Below are 20,221 nucleotides of genomic sequence, written 5' to 3'. Positions count from 1 at the left end.
TGTGATGTGGGGTCAGTATTGTGCGGTGCTCTGTGATGTGGGGTCAGTATCGTGCGGTGCTCTGTGATGTGGGGTCAGTATTGTGTGGTGCTCTGTGATGTGGGGTCAGTATTGTGTGGTGCTGTATGATGTGGGGTCAGTATTGTGCGGTGCTCTGTGATGTGGGGTCAGTATTGTGTGGTGCTGTATGATGTGGGGTCAGTATTGTGTGGTGCTCTGTGATGTGGGGTCAGTATTGTGCGGTGCTCTGTGATGTGCGGTCAGTGTTGTGTGGTGCTCTGTGATGTGGGGTCAGTATCGTGCGGTGCTCTGTGATGTGGAGTCAGTATTGTGTGGTGCTCTGTGATGTGGGGTCAGTATTGTGCGGTGCTCTGTGATGTGGGGTCAGTATTGTGTGGTGCTCTGTGATGTGGGGTCAGTATTGTGTGGTGCTCTGTGATGTGGGGTCAGTATCGTGCGGTGCTCTGTGATGTGGGGTCAGTATTGTGCGGTGCTCTGTGATGTGGGGTCAGTATTGTGTGGTGCTCTGTGATGTGGGGTCAGTATTGTGCGGTGCTCTGTGATGTGGGGTCAGTATTGTGTGGTGCTCTGTGATGTGGGGTCAGTATTGTGTGGTGCACTGTGATGTAGGGTCAGTATTGTGTGTTGCTGTATGATGTGGGGTCAGTATCGTGTGGTGCTCTGTGATGTGGGGTCAGTATTGTGTGGTGCACTGTGATGTGGGGTCAGTATTGTGTGGTGCTCTGTGATGTGGAGTCAGTATTGTGTGTTGCTGTATGATGTGCGGTCAGTATCGTGTGGTGCTCTGTGATGTGGGGTCAGTATTGTGTGGTGCTCTGTGATGTGGGGTCAGTATCGTGTGGTGCTCTGTGATATGGGGTCAGTATCGTGCGGTGCTCTGTGATGTGGGGTCAGTATCGTGCAGTGCTCTGTGATGTGGGGTCAGTATTGTGTGGTGCACTGTGATGTGGGGTCAGTATTGTGTGGTGCACTGTGATGTGGGGTCAGTATTGTGTGGTGCACTGTGATGTGGGGTCAGTATTGTGTGGTGCTGTATGATGTGGGGTCAGTATTGTGTGGTGCTCTATAGAGCAGCTTGAGCCTTCATAACTGACAGAGGGACGCAGTTCACCAGCTCACACCCTATACCTCTCTGGGCTTTACATTGCTTGCCTATGTTTTATTACACTTTGCTGTGCTGTTATTAGGTGAAACTTGTTTAAGGGCAACCACAGTTTGAATTTCAGTATCAGTGACACAATATTTACAGAATAGAAAGTGTGTGTAACCCAATATATAAGAAAGTTTACAAACGAGAGGAGGCCATTCAGCCCATCTTGCTCGTTTGGTTGTTAGTAGCTTATTGATCCCAGAATCTCATCAAGCAGCTTCTTGAAGGATCCCAAGGTGTCAGCTTCAACAACATTACTGGGGAGTTGCTTCCAGACTCCCATGATTCTCTATGTAAAAAAGTGCCTCCTATTTTCTGTTCTGAATGCCCCTTTATCTAATCTCCATTTGTGAACCCTGGTCCTTGTTTCTTTTTTCAAGTCGAAAAAGTCCCCTGGGTCGACATTGTCAATACCTTTTAGAATTTTGAATGCTTGAATCACCACGTAGTCTTCTTTGTTCAAGACTGAACAGATTCAATTCTTTCAGCCTGTCTGCATACGACATGCCTTTTAAACCCTTTTCTTTGCACTCTTTCTAGAGCAGCAATATCCTTTTGTAATGAGGTGACTAGAACTGAACACAATATTCTAGATGAGGTCATACTAATGCATTGTAAAGTTTTAACATTACTTCCCTTGATTTAAATTCAACACTTTTCACAATATATCCGAGCATCTTGCTGGCCTTTTTTATAGCTTCCCCACATTGTCTAGATGAAGACATTTCTGAGTCAACATAAACTCCTAGGTCTTTTTCATAGTTCCCTTCTTCAATTTCAGTATCTCCCATATGATATTTATAATGCACATTTTTACTGCCTGCGTGAAGTACCTTACACTTTTCTATATTAAATGTAATTTGCCAGTTCTGAATGCTGTCTAGATCATTTTGAATGAGCTTTTCTGCTGCAACAGTGTTTGCCACTCCTCCTATTTTTGTGTGGTCTGCAAATTTAACAAGCTTGCTTACTATACCAGAATCTAAATCATGTTAACCACTCCCTAATCCATGTGCATGCATTTCCTTGAATCCCTAATGTGTTCAGTTTGAGAATTAATGTTTTGTGTGGGACTTTGTCAAAAGCTTTCTGGAAATCTAAATAAACCATGTTGTATGCTTTGCAATTATCCATTTTCAATGTTGCATCCTCAAAAAAATCAAGCAGGCTAGTTAGACATGCTCTCCCTTTCCTAAAACCATGCTGACTGTCTCCCAGGATATTGTTACCATATAGGTAATTTTCCATTTTGGATCTTATTATAGTTTCCATAAGTTTCCATATAATAGAAGTCAGGCTTATTGGTCTGTAGTTATCTGGTTCGGTTTTGTCTCCCTTTTTGTGGATGGGTATTACGTTTGCAATTTTCCAGTCTGTCAGTACAACCCCTGTGTCAAGAGACACTTGCATGATCTTGGTTAGCGATTTGTAAATAACCTCTTTCATTTCTTTGAGTACTATTGGAAGGATCTCTCAGGCATCCTGTCCAGCTGTCTCTCTTTCCCTCTCTCCCTGTCCAGCTCATCTTGTCTAATCAGTACTGCGTTTAATCGCGACTTGACCTGGACCATGGCAGTTGCAGTTGTTTTGTAATGCACTCTGGGAGTTGCAGTTGTTTTGTAATGCACTCTGGGAGTTGCAGTTGTTTTGTAATGCACTCTGGGAGTTGCAGTTGTTTTGTAATGCACTCTGGGAGTTGCAGTTGTTTTGTAATGCACTCTGGGAGTTGCAGTTGTTTTGTAATGCACTCTGGGAGTTGCAGTTGTTTTGTAATGCACTCTGGGAGTTGCAGTTGTTTTGTAATGCACTCTGGGAGTTGCAGTTGTTTTGTAATGCACTCTGGGAGTTGCAATTGTTCTGTAATGCACTCTGGGAGTTGCAGTTGTTCTGTAATGCACTCTGGGAATTGCAGTTGTTTTGTAATGCACTCTGGGAGTTGCAGTTGTTCTGTAATGCACTCTGGGAGTTGCAGTCTATGCTCTGCTGTGACGTAAACCTTGCAGCAGCTGCTGGGACAACAATGTAACAACTAGAAAGTTACATAAATGCAGATGACAGTTTGGAAGAGAAAACAGGCAGATAGTCAGTGATAAGCGCCACAGTGCTACTCAAATGTGTGTGTGTGTGTATATATATATATATATATATATATATATATATATATATATATATATATATATTAGTGATGTAGTGCCCCCTGTCGTCTGGTGTAGGAAGGCACCTCTGATCATAATATTCACCTTCGTGCTGCTTTTAGGGATCACTCCGCAGGCTCAGGATACTGTTAAGCACTGGGGTTGGGGTCGGGGTCAGGGTCAGGATCAGCATTTTTCTGCTTTTAGAGATCACTCCGCAGGCTCAGGATACTGTTAAGCACTGGGGTCAGGGTCCGGGTCAGCGTTTTTCTGCTTTTAGGGATCACTCCGCAGGCTCAGGATACTGTTAAGCACTGGGGTCGGGGTCAGGGTCAGCGTTTTTCTGCTTTTAGGGATCACTCCACAGGCTCAGGATACTGTTAAGCACTGGGGTCGGGGTCAGCGTTTTTCTGCTTTTAGGGATCACTCCGCAGGCTCAGGATACTGTTAAGCACTGGGGTCGGGGTCGGGGTCAGCGTTTTTCTGCTTTTAGGGATCACTCCGCAGGCTCAGGATACTGTTAAGCACTGGGGTCGGGGTCGGGGTCAGCATTTTTCTGTTTTTAGGGATCACTCCGCAGGCTCAGGATACTGTTAAGCACTGGGGTCGGGGTCAGGGTCGGGGTCAGCGTTTTTCTGCTTTTAGGGATCACTCCGCAGGCTCAGGATACTGTAACGCACGGGGCGCATTTCCAATATTTACTGAGTAGACAACAAATATTCTGTCACTAACTGCGTAAAATAAAACCAAAACCCCAAATAACCCTAATCCTTGTTTTGGGGTCTTCAGCTCACAGAGTCTGACCTTAAGGCACGGTCAAACAAATTCATGCTATAAAGGGGACAGGCTATCCCCGTTTGCCAATTTTCTTACAATGTCTTTTTAGCAGCAAGTGCTCTCGCACCTTCCTTTCATCTCTTTCCAAACAGACTCAAAGCAGTGTTGTAATCGAGTGGAGTCACCGATCTGGCTGGAGTCAGTTCCAGTCATTGGTTCTGACAGTTCTACAGGAGATTAGTAATCTACAAGTAAAAAGAAAAGAACATTTCAATTACAAATACAAAACTGAGAGGCACAACAATGTGGTCATGTTGCCCCACTGATGTGCACCTTTAAAGGTCCAAGGTCCATACAGAGGCCACAAAACAAAACAAAAGAATGCATTTAACCATGTATTTACAATTTAACTGATGGCAGCCTGAGTGTTTTTCTCAACAGTGATTATTTATATTTATATATATATATATATATATATATATATATATAGAGAGAGAGAGAGAGAGAGAGAGAGAGAGAGAGAGAGAGAGAGATTGACTGTTTGTTTTCCAGATACCTTAACCATATGAGAGGACATTTTGTGGTATTTAATTTTATATTTGATCTTAAAACAGCAGTTACAAAGGAAAACAGTCCAAGTAAAGGAACTCAGGCCAATTCAGAGTTTTAAAACCATTGCATACTCGCACATATATGCTCCAGTTCAAAAGCAATAAACTCAAGCTAATTTGCTTAATATTACAGAAAGAAACGTGTCTTGAAAGGCCAAGGGTTTAGCACAATAATGCTTGTTACAAAATACCGGCAAGTAAGTTTCGTTATTTTCAAATAAAAAAAGGGGTTTTCACTAATGCGCTTAAAAAAATAGCGAAAATATTTCACAAAGAACATATCGCACCATATACCCTTTAACCACCTATATTTAGCACAATAAAATCCCAGTAGTTTGTCAAAATAAAATCATCCATGTAGTTCAAATGCGCAAACGTGCAGTAATACTAAGAGGTCAATTGTATTTTGAATAACCCTACTAACGTAAAAAGACTGGTATTGTAGCTGCTGTTTCATAAACACATGCAGAATACCACAGCAGCGCAAACGAACTGTTTTTTTTTTTTACCGGTGTAATTGATCTGTTCACCCACTATGACAAAATCCACAGACCACTAATTAAAAATGCATTGAAAACAATACAGTTCCGTCCTCAAACTGCTTTCGTCTGGCAATGCTGATTGTGCCTAGTCCCAAAATCTGTGGTCTGGTCTGTCCATTTTCGTTTTTATGAATGTATTCTTTAAAAAAGCAAAACGCTTTTAACCAAACTAACTCTAAAACATGTATCCAGGATGCAAACACTGATGTATTAAATTAATCAAACACGTCTAGAGCTGATTAATTCAATTCGGGAATTCTGGAATAAAAGATGACCATGCAGCAGCTTCATTACTAATCATGTACCATGTGCTATAGTGCCAGTGGCTGTAGGCTACGGGAATGTAATAATAATAATAATAATAATAATACAATTATTAAAGCTCCGGATGGTGGTTGTGTGTGTTCATTTCTGGTACAGTGCATTATGAAAGCTCCGGATGGTGGTTGTGTGTGTTCATTTCTGGTACAGTGCATTATGAAAGCTCCGGATGGTGGTTGTGTGTGTTCATTTCTGGTACAGTGCATTATGAAAGCTCCGGATGGTGGTTGTGTGTGTTCATTTCTGGTACAGTGCATTATGAAAGCTCCGGATGGTGGTTGTGTGTGTTCATTTCTGGTACAGTGCATTATGAAAGCTCCGGATGGTGGTTGTGTGTGTTCATTTCTGGTACAGTGCATTATGAAAGCTCCGGATGGTGGTTGTGTGTGTTCATTTCTGGTACAGTGCATTATGAAAGCTCCGGATGGTGGTTGTGTGTGTTCATTTCTGGTACAGTGCATTATGAAAGCTCCGGATGGTGGTTGTGTGTGTTCATTTCTGGTACAGTGCATTATGAAAGCTCCGGATGGTGGTTGTGTGTGTTCATTTCTGGTACAGTGCATTATGAAAGCTCCGGATGGTGGTTGTGTGTGTTCATTTCTGGTACAGTGCATTATGAAAGCTCCGGATGGTGGTTGTGTGTGTTCATTTCTGGTACAGTGCATTATTAAAGCTCCGGATGGTGGTTGTGTGTGTTCATTTCTGGTACAGTGCATTATTAAAGCTCCGGATGGTGGTTGTGTGTGTTCATTTCTGGTACAGTGCATTATTAAAGCTCCGGATGGTGGTTGTGTGTGTTCATTTCTGGTACAGTGCATTATGAAAGCTCCGGATGGTGGTTGTGTGTGTTCATTTCTGGTACAGTGCATTATGAAAGCTCCGGATGGTGGTTGTGTGTGTTCATTTCTGGTACAGTGCATTATTAAAGCTCCGGATGGTGGTTGTGTGTGTTCATTTCTGGTACAGTGCATTATGAAAGCTCCGGATGGTGGTTGTGTGTGTTCATTTCTGGTACAGTGCATTATGAAAGCTCCGGATGGTGGTTGTGTGTGTTCATTTCTGGTACAGTGCATTATGAAAGCTCCGGATGGTGGTTGTGTGTGTTCATTTCTGGTACAGTGCATTATTAAAGCTCCGGATGGTGGTTGTGTGTGTTCATTTCTGGTACAGTGCATTATGAAAGCTCCGGATGGTGGTTGTGTGTGTTCATTTCTGGTACAGTGCATTATGAAAGCTCCGGATGGTGGTTGTGTGTGTTCATTTCTGGTACAGTGCATTATGAAAGCTCCGGATGGTGGTTGTGTGTGTTCATTTCTGGTACAGTGCATTATGAAAGCTCCGGATGGTGGTTGTGTGTGTTCATTTCTGGTACAGTGCATTATGAAAGCTCCGGATGGTGGTTGTGTGTGTTCATTTCTGGTACAGTGCATTATGAAAGCTCCGGATGGTGGTTGTGTGTGTTCATTTCTGGTACAGTGCATTATTAAAGCTCCGGATGGTGGTTGTGTGTGTTCATTTCTGGTACAGTGCATTATGAAAGCTCCGGATGGTGGTTGTGTGTGTTCATTTCTGGTACAGTGCATTATGAAAGCTCCGGATGGTGGTTGTGTGTGTTCATTTCTGGTACAGTGCATTATGAAAGCTCCGGATGGTGGTTGTGTGTGTTCATTTCTGGTACAGTGCATTATGAAAGCTCCGGATGGTGGTTGTGTGTGTTCATTTCTGGTACAGTGCATTATGAAAGCTCCGGATGGTGGTTGTGTGTGTTCATTTCTGGTACAGTGCATTATTAAAGCTCCGGATGGTGGTTGTGTGTGTTCATTTCTGGTACAGTGCATTATTAAAGCTCCGGATGGTGGTTGTGTGTGTTCATTTCTGGTACAGTGCATTATGAAAGCTCCGGATGGTGGTTGTGTGTGTTCATTTCTGGTACAGTGCATTATTACGTTAATTTTTTTTACGTCATTGGGAGAATGTGTGGTTGATAATCATTTTTAAATCGGGGGGATTCAGATAAAACTGGGAAATGTTATTTTCTCTGTAATTAGCTTCTTAAAGGTCTTTCAATGACACTTATCCTGCTTTCTAACAGCGAGTAACTGACGCAGTAGCGTACCAATTGCAGCACATGCTGTAGTTTTAACCAATCCCACGTATTGATGTGTCACAATAACACGCCCACTTGAAATGACCAATCATACACACTCTCTCAACTCCCGCCTGATCAGTTTTTAACGACAGGCAACTGATCGAATTTACGAATCCTATTGCTTTATTCCGCTTCCAAGTGATGGATATATGATTTGATCAATCATACTTATACTCTTCTAGCCCTTGAGGTAGGATCAAACTTATTAAGCATTGCTCTGTGTGTGGGGGTCTGACGCCATAGCTGCTGAGCGAGCGAGCAGCGAAGTACGAGAGGCGAGAAATTGCTAGAAATATTTTGACATATATCTTAATGATGTCAACAAAAACATCTTCTCAACAGCGATACACAAAAAAATGGGAGGCAGAACCGGAATTGAAAGGTACGTGTAGATGTTATTAGTTAATACATCTTAGTTTTTCATTGTGCAATGGAAACAGTACCAGTACTACTGTGAACAGTCCGACTGCAGTGTTAGTTAGCCTGTTATATTTTTAGGTTTATTATTTTCTGTACAAGTAAAATTTAATTAACGATTTTATGAATTATTTTACATAAAGGTATATGTCTAGTTTAATTATGGTTTAAATGTGCTTAATTAGGGTGGGCAAAACAGGCGTCTGGCGATTCTGCCTCTGGAGAGCTTTGCACAGAGCACGAAGTGCTGGTCATCAACTTTGCATTTTATTGATTTATTGATTTATTTTTTAACTTTGCGACAGAACGGAGACCAATTCAATATCGTGCTTTCTCGAAGTGTCAGGTCTTAAATTCAAAGATTACTATCCTATACCTCTGTTCAGATTCCCCCCACAATGTCCAATCAGCCTTTCCGACAGCTCATCCTGTTCTATTACCAGTTTCTTTAGCAGACATTATTTTAAATTCTCACGTCATTTTAAAGCTGGAAAACATTTGCTGCTTCAGTATGGGCTATTAACAAATACATACAGACTTTAACAAATGTATTACTTTATCCCTAACTAGACAAATGGATGCATGCGGACTGACTAGATTATTATTATTCTTATTTTCTGTTTTCTAAAACCACGTGCCAGGACCAGGAATGAAGGTCAGAGTTTGCGCATGTGCGGTACGCTATCGGAATACGTTTTCTGAAAAGTGCGTTTCCATGACATATATTTGGTTAATTTTTGGAATTGAATCTGAAATTTCTACGTGCTGTTTTCCGAAAACTGACTTTAGGAATATTCCGATACATTTTCCGAAAACTGTTTTTGCACGACTTTTGGTATCGGAATTCGTTTTCAGAAAACTTAGTTTTCCGAAAAATATCGGAATTCTTATGCTTAATATCACCGTCGCAAGCATTTTGAAACTGGTAAAAATTGAATTAAAATTTAATTTATATTCCAAAACATACAATTAAGTATTGTATACTAATTGAAGAAAACATTGCATGCGCAATTTACTTTTAATTTTGCTTGTAGTATCATATATGTTGATCTCAAAACACCGCCTCAACCAAAATGCATGAGATGACAGCTCAAAATGGCGTCAGTGGCGGCTCCGCAGTGTTTTTAGGAGGATTGCTTGAACCCTTAAAACTTTTATATTTAAATATAAAATCACCATCTAGTTTGGATTTTTTTTTATTGATAAAGTGTTACTATTTTTGTATACGGATTTTTTTTTTTAATTATAAAGGCTCAGTCTGTAGAGTGAACAGGTGAACTTCGGCCAATTAATCTATATTTTACTGTCCGCATTCCTACAGCCGGTAAAGAAGCATAATTAAAAATCAGTGTGTTACACAGCAGAACATTTGTTCGATTAGAACAATTGACCATTTATCAGAACTACTACCATCTTTAGATCCCCAATCTTTCTGTTCTGAAGCACCAAGTGTACTGCTTTGAGTGTTAACGTTTTGGATCCTGAGTTACACAAATTGCTGCTGGCAGATATTGGTAACAGTTTATATTCACTTATCACTGATGAGAGCACCGACATAACATTCACACAGACACTTTCTGTTGTGATTAGAGAGCCTAGTTCTTCAAAAAAGAAGATGTGTCAACCATTTTTAAATGAATTCCAGTGGTTGAGACAGATGCAGAATCCCTTGTACACACTCTGTATTGCACTTGAAGAAGATGTCCTGTGTAATGATAGGATGCAGCCATTCAGTGTACACCCTGCTAAGGAAAAGGTCCTTCATTTAGTCCTGGTGAAGTGCACCTGTCATTCTGTAAACATAGTTGGCAGCAAGGCCTCTGAAGTATTGCCAAGGCATTTGTATTTTCTTGTACGTGAGATCTATAATTGGTTCTCACACAGTGCAAAGCGAAGAAAGTCAGGTTATATCTTGGCATGTCAAATTACACAGAAAGGTGCTATACAGCAAGTGTCCTCTGTGAAATGATGATAGACCCATACAGATCAGCTAGAGAATTCCCTACTCTGAGCTGTCACTTGTAATTTTGAGATGTATATCATGCCTACAGCAACCATGTACCTGGGTTATGATTTTACTACTTATGCAGACGGTCTTAAAGACAAAATGGCTGTCGAGTGAGTGAAGGAGAAGTGCAAGGGGATGCTGCTGCAGATGTGTGGCAGAGTGGCTGCAGTGCGCAGAGGTGTGGCAGAGTGGCTGCAGTGTGCAGGTGCGGTGGGTGCAGATGTGTGGCAGAGTGGCTGCAGTGTGCAGGTGCGGTGGGTGCAGATGTGTGGCAGAGTGGCTGCAGTGCGCAGGTGCGGTGGGTGCAGATGTGTGGCAGAGTGGCTGCAGTGTGCAGGTGCGGTGGGTGCAGATGTGTGGCAGAGTGGCTGCAGTGCGCAGGTGCGGTGGGTGCAGATGTGGCAGAGAGGCTGCAGTGCGCAGGTGCAGTGGGTGCAGATGTGTGGCAGAGTGACTGCAGTGCGCAGGTGCGGTGGGTGCAGATGTGTGGCAGAGTGGCTGCAGTGCGCAGGTGCGGTGGGTGCAGATGTGTGGCAGAGTGGCTGCAGTGTGCAGGTGCGGTGGGTGCAGATGTGTGGCAGAGTGACTGCAGTGCGCAGGTGCGGTGGGTGCAGATGTGGCAGAGAGGCTGCAGTGCGCAGGTGCAGTGGGTGCAGATGTGTGGCAGAGTGACTGCAGTGCGCAGGTGCGGTGGGTGCAGATGTGTGGCTGCAGTGCGCAGGTGCGGTGGGTGCAGATGTGTGGCAGAGTGACTGCAGTGCGCAGGTGCGGTGGGTGCAGATGTGGCAGAGAGGCTGCAGTGCGCAGGTGCAGTGGGTGCAGATGTGTGGCAGAGTGACTGCAGTGCGCAGGTGCGGTGGGTGCAGATGTGTGGCTGCAGTGCGCAGGTGCAGTGGGTGCAGATGTGGCAGAGAGGCTGCAGTGTGCAGGTGTGGTGGGTGCAGATGTGTGGCAGTGACTGCAGTGCGTGGGTGCAGATGTGTGGCAGAGTGACTGCAGTGCGCAGGTGCGGTGGGTGCAGATGTGTGGCAGAGTGACTGCAGTGCGCAGGTGCAGATGTGTGGCAGAGAGGCTGCAGTGCGCAGGTGCGGTGGGTGCAGATGTGTGGCTGCACTGCGCAGGTGCGGTGGGTGCAGATGTGTGGCAGAGTGGCTGCAGTGCGCAGGTGCGGTGGGTGCAGATGTGGCAGAGTGGCTGCAGTGCGCAGGTGCGGTGGGTGCAGAGGTGTGGCAGAGTGGCTCCCCCCTTCTGGGCGATGGATGCACGGGCTCCCCCCTTCTGGGCGATGGATGCACTGGCTCCCCCTTTCTGGGCGATGGATGCACGGGCTCCCTTCTTCTGGGCGCTGGATACACGGGCTCCCCCCTTCTGGGTGCTGGACGCTTGTGCTTCCCCTCTCTGGGCGCTGGATGCTCGGGCTCCCTGCTTCTGGGCGCTGGATGCACGGGCTCCCCCCACTTGGGCATTAGTTCCCCCTCTTCGTATTGCGTGGGGTATTTGGCCAACGTGTACCCATATGCCCCACAGCCAGGGCACAACTCCATTGCGAGGGTCTTTAAAAAGGCCTCCCAGCCGTCATCCCCGACCTCCTCCCACTGTGTAACAAATTTTTATTTTTTTTTGGTTCCTGGGTAGTAAGTGTTATTTCCTAATTGCTTATGCCTCAAAAGTATAGAAAATGGCTATTATTCCCCACAAACTTTGCTTTTGTGACCAGGACAGTGATATTTTGAAATTTACCTATTTTCCAGAACATTCCAGATAGATTCAGTGCTGAGTAAACTTGGAGTAACTTCTAGAACTTTCTAGAACTTTCCAGTAATATAAATAGTAGCATAAATACAGGGGCCTTAAGCCCACCAGTTCAGTTTAGTTCCAGCTGCCTAAGTGGATACATATCTGCATTTTTCTGAGATGGCATCAAGAGGCTGCAAGCATCCGGCAGACGCATTTTGCTATGTCTGCGGCCAATTTATCAAGACAAGAGCGAAAAAGTACTCCGTGGAAGCATCTGCTAAGATGTGTGAGGCCTACAAGGCATATTTCGGCATGCCTGTCGGGGATCAAGACAAACCCTGGGCACCTCATTTCACCTGCGAGCACTGCAGAAAAACTCTGGAAGGTAAGATGGACAATTGTTGCTCGGAATTTTATGTTATAAAATTTGTTAATTTTTAAAATTGTAAAAGTTTTTAATTTTAAAATGTTTTACAATTTTCAATGTTATTGAAAAAATATATCATATATGAAAAATGTTGCGAGAATCTCTTACACACAGGCCCGTATTAAGGTATTTGGGGGCCCAGGGCTACTGACATTTCAGGGGCCCCCTTGGAGACCCCAACATGCCGTATCGGAGCTAGCAATAGCATTATCTGTTTTGTCAGTTTCTCTCGCCTTAAATTGGCAGTTCAATGGCTAGCTCTCGTTTTTCTCCTCTGCTGTAGTGTCTGTGCACCCAGCGCTAACCGACTCTCTGCTCTCTGCTTGCTCCTCTGACTCATGTGGCTCTTCCTAACTTTTCATTCTTCTGACACTGACTTTTAAAGAGTTTAGTGAGTTTTGGGGTACTATTTATAACCTCCTCGGATTTAGCTAGTTTGAGTTTAATGATTTTTCTTTTTTTCGCACCGCTACTCAGCTTTTCTTATTTGAGTTAGCATAAGATTTTTTTTATTTCGTCAAATAACTACGGCATGCCAAAAGGACACAAAATGTTTTAAAAAAATAGGCAAATTGTTTAGTTTAGTACGTGCTTTTTTATTTGCCAACCGTTATCAGTTTGACTTTACAGCAGTGGTCCTCAAAGTAATTTGGGCACGGGCATAAATTGATCTTACTTGGCTGTTTGCGGGCACGCTGACTACTGCATAGGTTCTTATAGTATAACGTTATATAGAGAGTTTTAGTGGGAGTTATTCTTTGTTTACGCTGATAAGGCCAAGTCTCAGGCAGTAATTGTGTGTGCTGCGCTTATTTTTCAAATAATTCATATAAAATACGCAATGCAAATATTTTTAAATAACATGTTTACATAGATAACCATGAATAAACTAAAATAAGAGGATAGCGTCTCGCTTTGTGTCAATTTGTCAAATCTGTCAACACTACTCTTTTTTAAAGATCGCTCATCTCCCAGTACAATTATTCAGAGAAAGTGGATTTGTAACTAAATCTACTACGGTGTTTCCCTTGTCTGGTGAAATTAAAAATATATATATAGAGAAAATTCAATTCTAAATACTGAAATGTATTATTTTTCTCAATAACAGTCGGCGAAATTCAGTGTTTACCCGGCATATTAACAGCCCGCCTCTGCTCACGAATGATTGGACAGCTGTCGGATCTTTCACTTTCCCATTGGCTACTCACTCGCCTTCAATTTTCATGCAGAATACCGTGAACGGCCTCTGCTTAATTATGATTGGACAACTGCGTAAACTTGGCAGATATTTGATTCTCCTATTGGTTAAACTTACTGTCAGTACCTGCAACTGAAACAGACAGAGTTAATGTCCCACCCAGCTAATTTATGGTTGGGCTACCGCAGAGAAAATGCAGATATTCAGTTGGATGATCGTATCGCAGAGGTACTTCAGGAAAGAAAAAAATATGTCGAGTACGTACAAGCACAGCATAAGCGAGCAGCACAGAATTTGCCAGCGGGCACCACTTTGAGGACCACTGCTTTACAGGGACGACGGGGGCCCCCCTAGGAGGCGGGGCCCCGGGCTTCAGCCCATGTAGCCCATTGGCTTAACACGGCCCTGCTTACACATTAGTCATGGGTGAAATAAATGTATTTTTGTAGGATGGTACAGAGGGGAAAAGAGAGCCATGAAGTTCGCTATCCCAAGAATTTGGCGGGAACCCACTGACCACTCAAGCAACTGCTACTTCTGCATGGTGGACCCTTCCAAACGTCGGACTGGCAAGAATGCACCTGCTATCACGTATCCGGACCTTCCTTCATCCATCGCCCCGGTGCCACACTGCCATGAGCTCCCCGTACCCACTCCTCCGGAGAGAGAGCAGCCGTCTTTAGAAGAGAGCAGCAAGTCAGAGAGCGAGGAAGACGTTGTAGATCCAGATGACAATTTCAGAGGTGGAGCTGAGGAGAGAAACCCATACTACCCCAACCAAAAAGACCTCAACGACTTGATTAGAGATCTTGGTCTCACCAAGTCCAGTGCCGAGCTTTTGACGTCTAGGCTCAAGCAGTGGAACTTGTTGGATGAAAGTGTGCAAGTCGCAGATCAGAGGAAGAGTCACCAACCTTTTTCCAGCTTCTTCACCCGTCAAGATGGGCTCTGCTTCTGCCACAATGTGACCAGTCTGTTCGAGGCAATCGGAATCGCCTGTAACCAGAATGAGTGGCGCCTCTTCATTGACAGCTCATCCAGGAGCCTCAAAGCCGTGCTGCTCCATAATGGTAACAAGTACCCGTCTCTTCCCCTGGCTCACTCGGTGCACCTCAAAGAGGATTACAACAGCATCAAGACCTTGCTGGACGCCTTGAAGTATGATGAGTACGGCTGGGAGGTCATAGGAGACTTCAAAATGGTGGCTTTGCTGATGGGTCTCCAAGGCGGTTTTACCAAGTTTCCCTGCTATCTTTGCCTTTGGGACAGCAGGGACACCAAGGCGCACTACCACAGGCGGGACTGGCCACAGCGGACCGAGTTCTCTGTGGGGAGGAACAACGTCAAGTGGGAGCCACTGGTGGACCCCCGGAAGGTGCTGATGCCACCACTGCACATCAAATTGGGCCTTATGAAACCATTTGTCAGAGCTCTAGATAAGGAGTCGGCAGCCTTCAAGTACTTTCAAGACTTCTTCCCTAAGCTGTCTGAGGCAGAGGTCAAAGCCGGTGTCTTCGTCGGACCACAGATAAAGAAGATCCTGGAGTGCAATGAATTCCCCAAGAAGCTCACTAGTGAGGAGAAAGCAGCTTGGAACAGCTTTGTCGCAGTGGTTCGGGGCTTCCTGGGCAATCACAAGGCCGAAAACTATGTGGAGCTGGTTGAGACTCTGGTGAAGAACTACGTCACAATGGGCTGTAGGATGTCCCTCAAAGTCCATATCCTTGATGCTCATCTTGATAAATTCAAGGAGAACATGGGAGCGTACTCGGAGGAGCAAGGCGAGCGCTTCCACCAGGATATACTGGACTTTGAACGCCGCTATCAAGGACAGTATAACAAGAACATGATGGGAGACTACATTTGGGGGCTGATTCGTGAAAGTGATTTACAGTATAATCGTAAATCTCGAAAAACTACTCACTTCTAAATCTTTTGTTGTTATTTTTGTATTACTTTAGTATAAATACATGTTAATTTGGATTCATATGTTGTTTTTTTCTGACTTTATGTGAACGAAAAGACACAAATTCGCCCGTTTTCTCTCATTGGAAATGGGTACATTTCAAAATATCACTGTCCTGGTCACAAAAGCAAAGTTTGTGGGGAATAATAGCCATTTTCTATACTTTTGAGGCATAAGCAATTAGGAAATAACACTTACTACCCAGGAACCAAAAATTGTGTTACATAGTATTATTAAATACGAGCGCAGCAGCGCTGTTTGCTGTACAAACTTTGTTATTGTTTCATTTCCTGCTCTGTGACATCACCACACCTGTGGCTGCTGCAGCTTTCCTCTCCCCCTTCTCTTCCTGCTCCTTCTCTCCACCTTCCTCTATTGGGCTGGTTCCTCCTCCTCTTTTTGGAAGGAGCAGACAACCACCGTCTGCCCATATACCCCACAAGCAAGGCACCAGCCTTGGTCCTCCAGACCACTGAGGAGGTCCTCCAGTTCCCCGCAGCCGTCTCTCCAGCTCCAGCCTTCCAATTTTTTTATTATTATTATTATTATTTTTTTTTTTTTTAAATCACCTTTACGACGAAAACAGAAATGTCAGATATAGCTAAACACAAACTAGTATTGTACAAAGTTGTTTTTTTTCTAATTTGATATTATCTTAATACAGTACTGTTACAGCTACTTTTAAATGCCTTGTTGCTTAATGTTTTCTAAAACGTTAAATCATCTCTGTTTCAATCTTGTTTAGTTCCTCAATTTTTCAAAAGTGGAATCAAGTTCTAATCCTGCTCAAAAGCAAGATCAGGTTTGAGCTCAGATTTGAGCTCAGATTGAGCTCTGATCCGTTTAGTACAACGCAACTAGGATCAAGATCAACATCTGAGCCCGGATCCGGGATCGGATCCCTTTAGAACAACCGGCCCCTGGAGGCGTTTATCCCACGCAGGACACCATATGTGGCAGAGTGGTTGCAGTGCGCAGGTGTGGTGATGTCACGGACCAGGAAATGAAATAATAACAAAGTGTGTACAGCAAAACAGCGCTGCTGTGCTCGTATTTAATAATCAAACAAAAAGAACACACAAAACAAAGCAAAGGGCACTCTGGCCAAAGTAAAACAAACACAAACACTTTCAAACAAGTATGTTTTCGATGTAGCAATTGTTTTTCTATTCATTTAGACTCACGTCTCTCCTCTGACACTCTCCCCCTCAATAAGCCTGGAGTGTGTCTTTTTATATTCTGTGGCTGGAGCCTTAATTACCTAATTTAATACACTAATTACCTTAACCCTTTGCGGTCCATTTATTAATTGCGCGTCAGGCACGCCAGGTCTAATTAATTTTCACACGCGCAGTTAATTTTAGACGCACTTTTTAAAAGTATTTTTTTCCACAGTCAAACGGGTTTAAATGGCCCTGCATATCAACAAAGCACTCACTAGGCATCTCCAGCCCCGCCCCACCCTTTCGTTTGCTATAGCGTTCACCTATGTAAGAAATAAATAATAATAATAATAATAGTCGTACATACTGATCGATCATCTCCGGATCACTCGTTTTATCACCAAACTCCTCAATAATGCGATCCAAGTCATTATTTTATTACTATAACATCTCAAAAAAGCTCTGCAAATGTCTGTGTTTTCTGTGCGCTGATTCAGTCAGCCAACTTGTTTACTTACGACCACCCCCGTTATCTGATACCTGATACCATGTATGACTATTCATGAGATACGCCTTTTTATTTATTTATTTATTTATTTATTTTTTTCGACTGGTCTCTGCTCCTGTCGCTCCCACTCGGCAATTTAATGGTTTTCTCTGCTTTTTCCGGAGAAAAAACAACTAGACACCCGTTTATTGCGTTGCTATAATGATGTTGGACCCAGTCCGACAAAGGACCGCAAAGGGTTAAGGCTCCAGCCACATTCCCACGAGGGTTCTAGGGAAGGGGTTTTAACCCCATCCCCACCGACTACACATTATAAGAACGGCTTTTACACCGGTCTCAAACAGTAAATAATAAGATGGACGGCTTCGTCCGCCTGCATAAAAATACAATATAATAAGAAGAAGAAGAAGAAGTGAAAACATACATAAATAAATACGCAAGGGGTGGGCACTTTGCCACAAGATGGCACATCAATTGTGGGCTCGACTACCAGCCAATATAAGCATATTGGAGAAACTGGACATGCTGCACCCAAAAGAGGCATTATCACAACTCAAGAGACCCATCACAAGTATTGCTCAGGAATTCCAGGTGGTTTGTCAAGAGATAAGAGGAACTGAAAAGCAATGGTCCAGTTTAACCAACAAGACCTGGGACAAAACAGCTAACGAGTCATCCTTCTGGTTTGAGGTCTGTGAAGATAGGGATGCTGCAGGGACAGGCGGTTTGATCATGTGGCTCAGCTTGCTCTCGCCATGTTGACACTGCCAGTATCAAATGCAGCAGTGGAACGAACTTTCAGCACTGTTCCAATGATGAAAACAAAACTAAGAAATCGACTTCAGTGCAAAACTTTGGAAAGTGGAGTGGAGGGGACAGGACTGCAGGAGCTTTCAGCCAACTCCACAAATACTGCAGAAGTTCAACAGCAACATGTATAACATCACCAAGGAACAGAACTGCCTGGAAGCTCTACTCCTGGAAGCCGCAGTTTTTAGAGCCCTAGTAAGATCTACATATATTTAATACATCTGCATTGATAGTTTTATTTATTCACTCATATTTTATGTCCATGCAAAGTACACCTAATAATAGTCTGTAGCTGAAAATGGGGGATTTTTTATTCACCGGTAGGGGGGATTTTGAGAGGAGTGTCTGGCAGCCCTGCTTGTACGCATCAGAAGGCTGCGGTCATTGAAAACAAAACTGATTGTGCATTTTATTTTATCATGAAGACTATGTATGACTTGAGTCAAATGCAGACTTTTGGGCCGGGCCGAGAGTCGAGTCTTACACTCTGACTCCAAGCCTCAGCTTTTACACAGGCTGGAATCAGGTGCAGCTGATTCAAATTATCAGTTGAGGCGGTTAGGTGATTGAGCTGTGCTAACGTCCTCAATCACCTTAGCTGCCTTGCCCATACTTCAGGTGAAACCTAATACCTGCCCTTACTAAAGATGAAGTGCATGCTCCCTATGCCCAAGGTCTTAGTGCTGCTTATAATCGTAGAGGGGTCACCCATATGTATTTATCCCGGCCCAAAACGAATTTTGATACAAAAAAAAGCGGGCAAACATGGCACAGATAGCAAGTTGGCATGTTATCCAATTAACACAAATTGATTAAGTAACTGGGGTATTTCAGGGGTTAAATCGCTTTGGGCCACTTATTTCAAAGCTGATTCTCACAGAGGAGGAACCCCTCTATGTCAACCATATGTATTTAACCCGACCCAAAACAAATTCTCTAATAAAAACAGCAAAACTCGTACAAAATCTGGGACGTCATCATCTGCGAGACTGTAACTCAGTGAGAGTTTCTGCACTCATCCAGTCTGCAGTAATAAGAACATAAGAACATAAGAAAGTTTACAAACGAGAGGAGGCCATTCAGCCCATCTTGCTCGTTTGGTTGTTAGTAGCTTATTGATCCCAGAATCTCATCAAGCAGCTTCTTGAAGGATCCCAAGGTGTCAGCTTCAACAACATTACTGGGGAGTTGGTTCCAGACCCTCACAATTCTCTGTGTAAAAAAGTGCCTCCTATTTTCTGTTCTGAATGCCCCTTTATCTAATCTCCATTTGTGACCCCTGGTCCTTTTTTCTTTTTTCAGGTCAAAGAAGTCCCCTGGGTCGACATTGTCTATACCTTTTAGGATTTTGAATGCTTGAATCAGATCACTGCGTAGTCTTCTTTGTTCAAGACTGAATAGATTCAATTCTTTTAGCCTGTCCGCATACAACATGCCTTTTAAACCCAGGATAATTCTGGTTGCTCTTCTTTGCACTCTTTCTAGAGCAGCAATATCCTTTTTGTAACGAGGTGACCAGAACTGAACACAGTATTCTAGGTGAGGTCTTACTAATGCATTGTAAAGTTTTAACATTACTTCCCTTGATTTAAATTCAACACTTCTCACAATATATCCGAGCATCTTGTTGGCCTTTTTTATAGCTTCCCAACATTGTCTAGATGAAGACATTTCTGAGTCAACATAAACTCCTAGGTCTTTTTCATAGATTCCTTCTTCAATTTCAGTATCTCCCATATGATATTTATAATGCACATTTTTATTGCCTGTGTGCAGTACTTTACACTTTTCTCTATTAAATTTAATTTGCCATGTGTCTGCCCAGTTTTGAATGCTGTCTGGATCATTTTGAATGACCTTTGCTGCTTCAACAGTGTTTGCCACTCCTCCTATTTTTGTGTCGTCTGCAAATTTAACAAGTTTGCTTGCTATACCAGAATCTAAATCATTAATGTAGATTAGGAATAGCAGAGGACCTAATACTGATCCCTGTGGTACACCACTGGTTACCTTGCTCCATTTTGAGGTTTCTCCTCTACTCAGTACTTTCTGTTTTCTACATGTTAACCACTCCCTAATCCATGTGCATGCATTTCCTTGAATCCCTACTGTGTTCAGTTTGAGAATTAATCTTTTATGCGGGACTTTGTCAAAAGCTTTCTGGAAATCTAAATAAACCATGTCGTATGCTTTGCAGTTATCCATTGTCGATGTTGCATCCTCAAAAAAATCAAGCAGGTTAGTTAGACATGATCTCCCTTTCCTAAAACCATGCTGACTG

General features: G+C 43.4%; 1 protein-coding gene across 1 annotated transcript in view; it reads left to right on the top strand.

Moving 5' to 3' along the window:
• The first annotated feature begins 7,950 nt into the window (after nucleotides 1-7,950).
• LOC117402019 (E3 ubiquitin-protein ligase Rnf220-like) overlaps nucleotides 7,951-20,221 on the top strand; it is a 127,189-nt gene continuing 114,918 nt past the window's right edge. The window contains exon 1 of the mRNA XM_059008343.1: nucleotides 7,951-8,088. The gene's annotated coding sequence lies outside the window, so the exon portion shown is untranslated. The remainder of the gene's footprint in view (nucleotides 8,089-20,221) is intronic.

This window comes from Acipenser ruthenus, chromosome 36 (assembly GCF_902713425.1).
Source record: "Acipenser ruthenus chromosome 36, fAciRut3.2 maternal haplotype, whole genome shotgun sequence".
Lineage (NCBI taxonomy): Eukaryota > Metazoa > Chordata > Actinopteri > Acipenseriformes > Acipenseridae > Acipenser > Acipenser ruthenus.
Note: the sequence above shows the minus strand (reverse complement) of the source record. Positions and strands in the feature narration are given on the sequence as shown.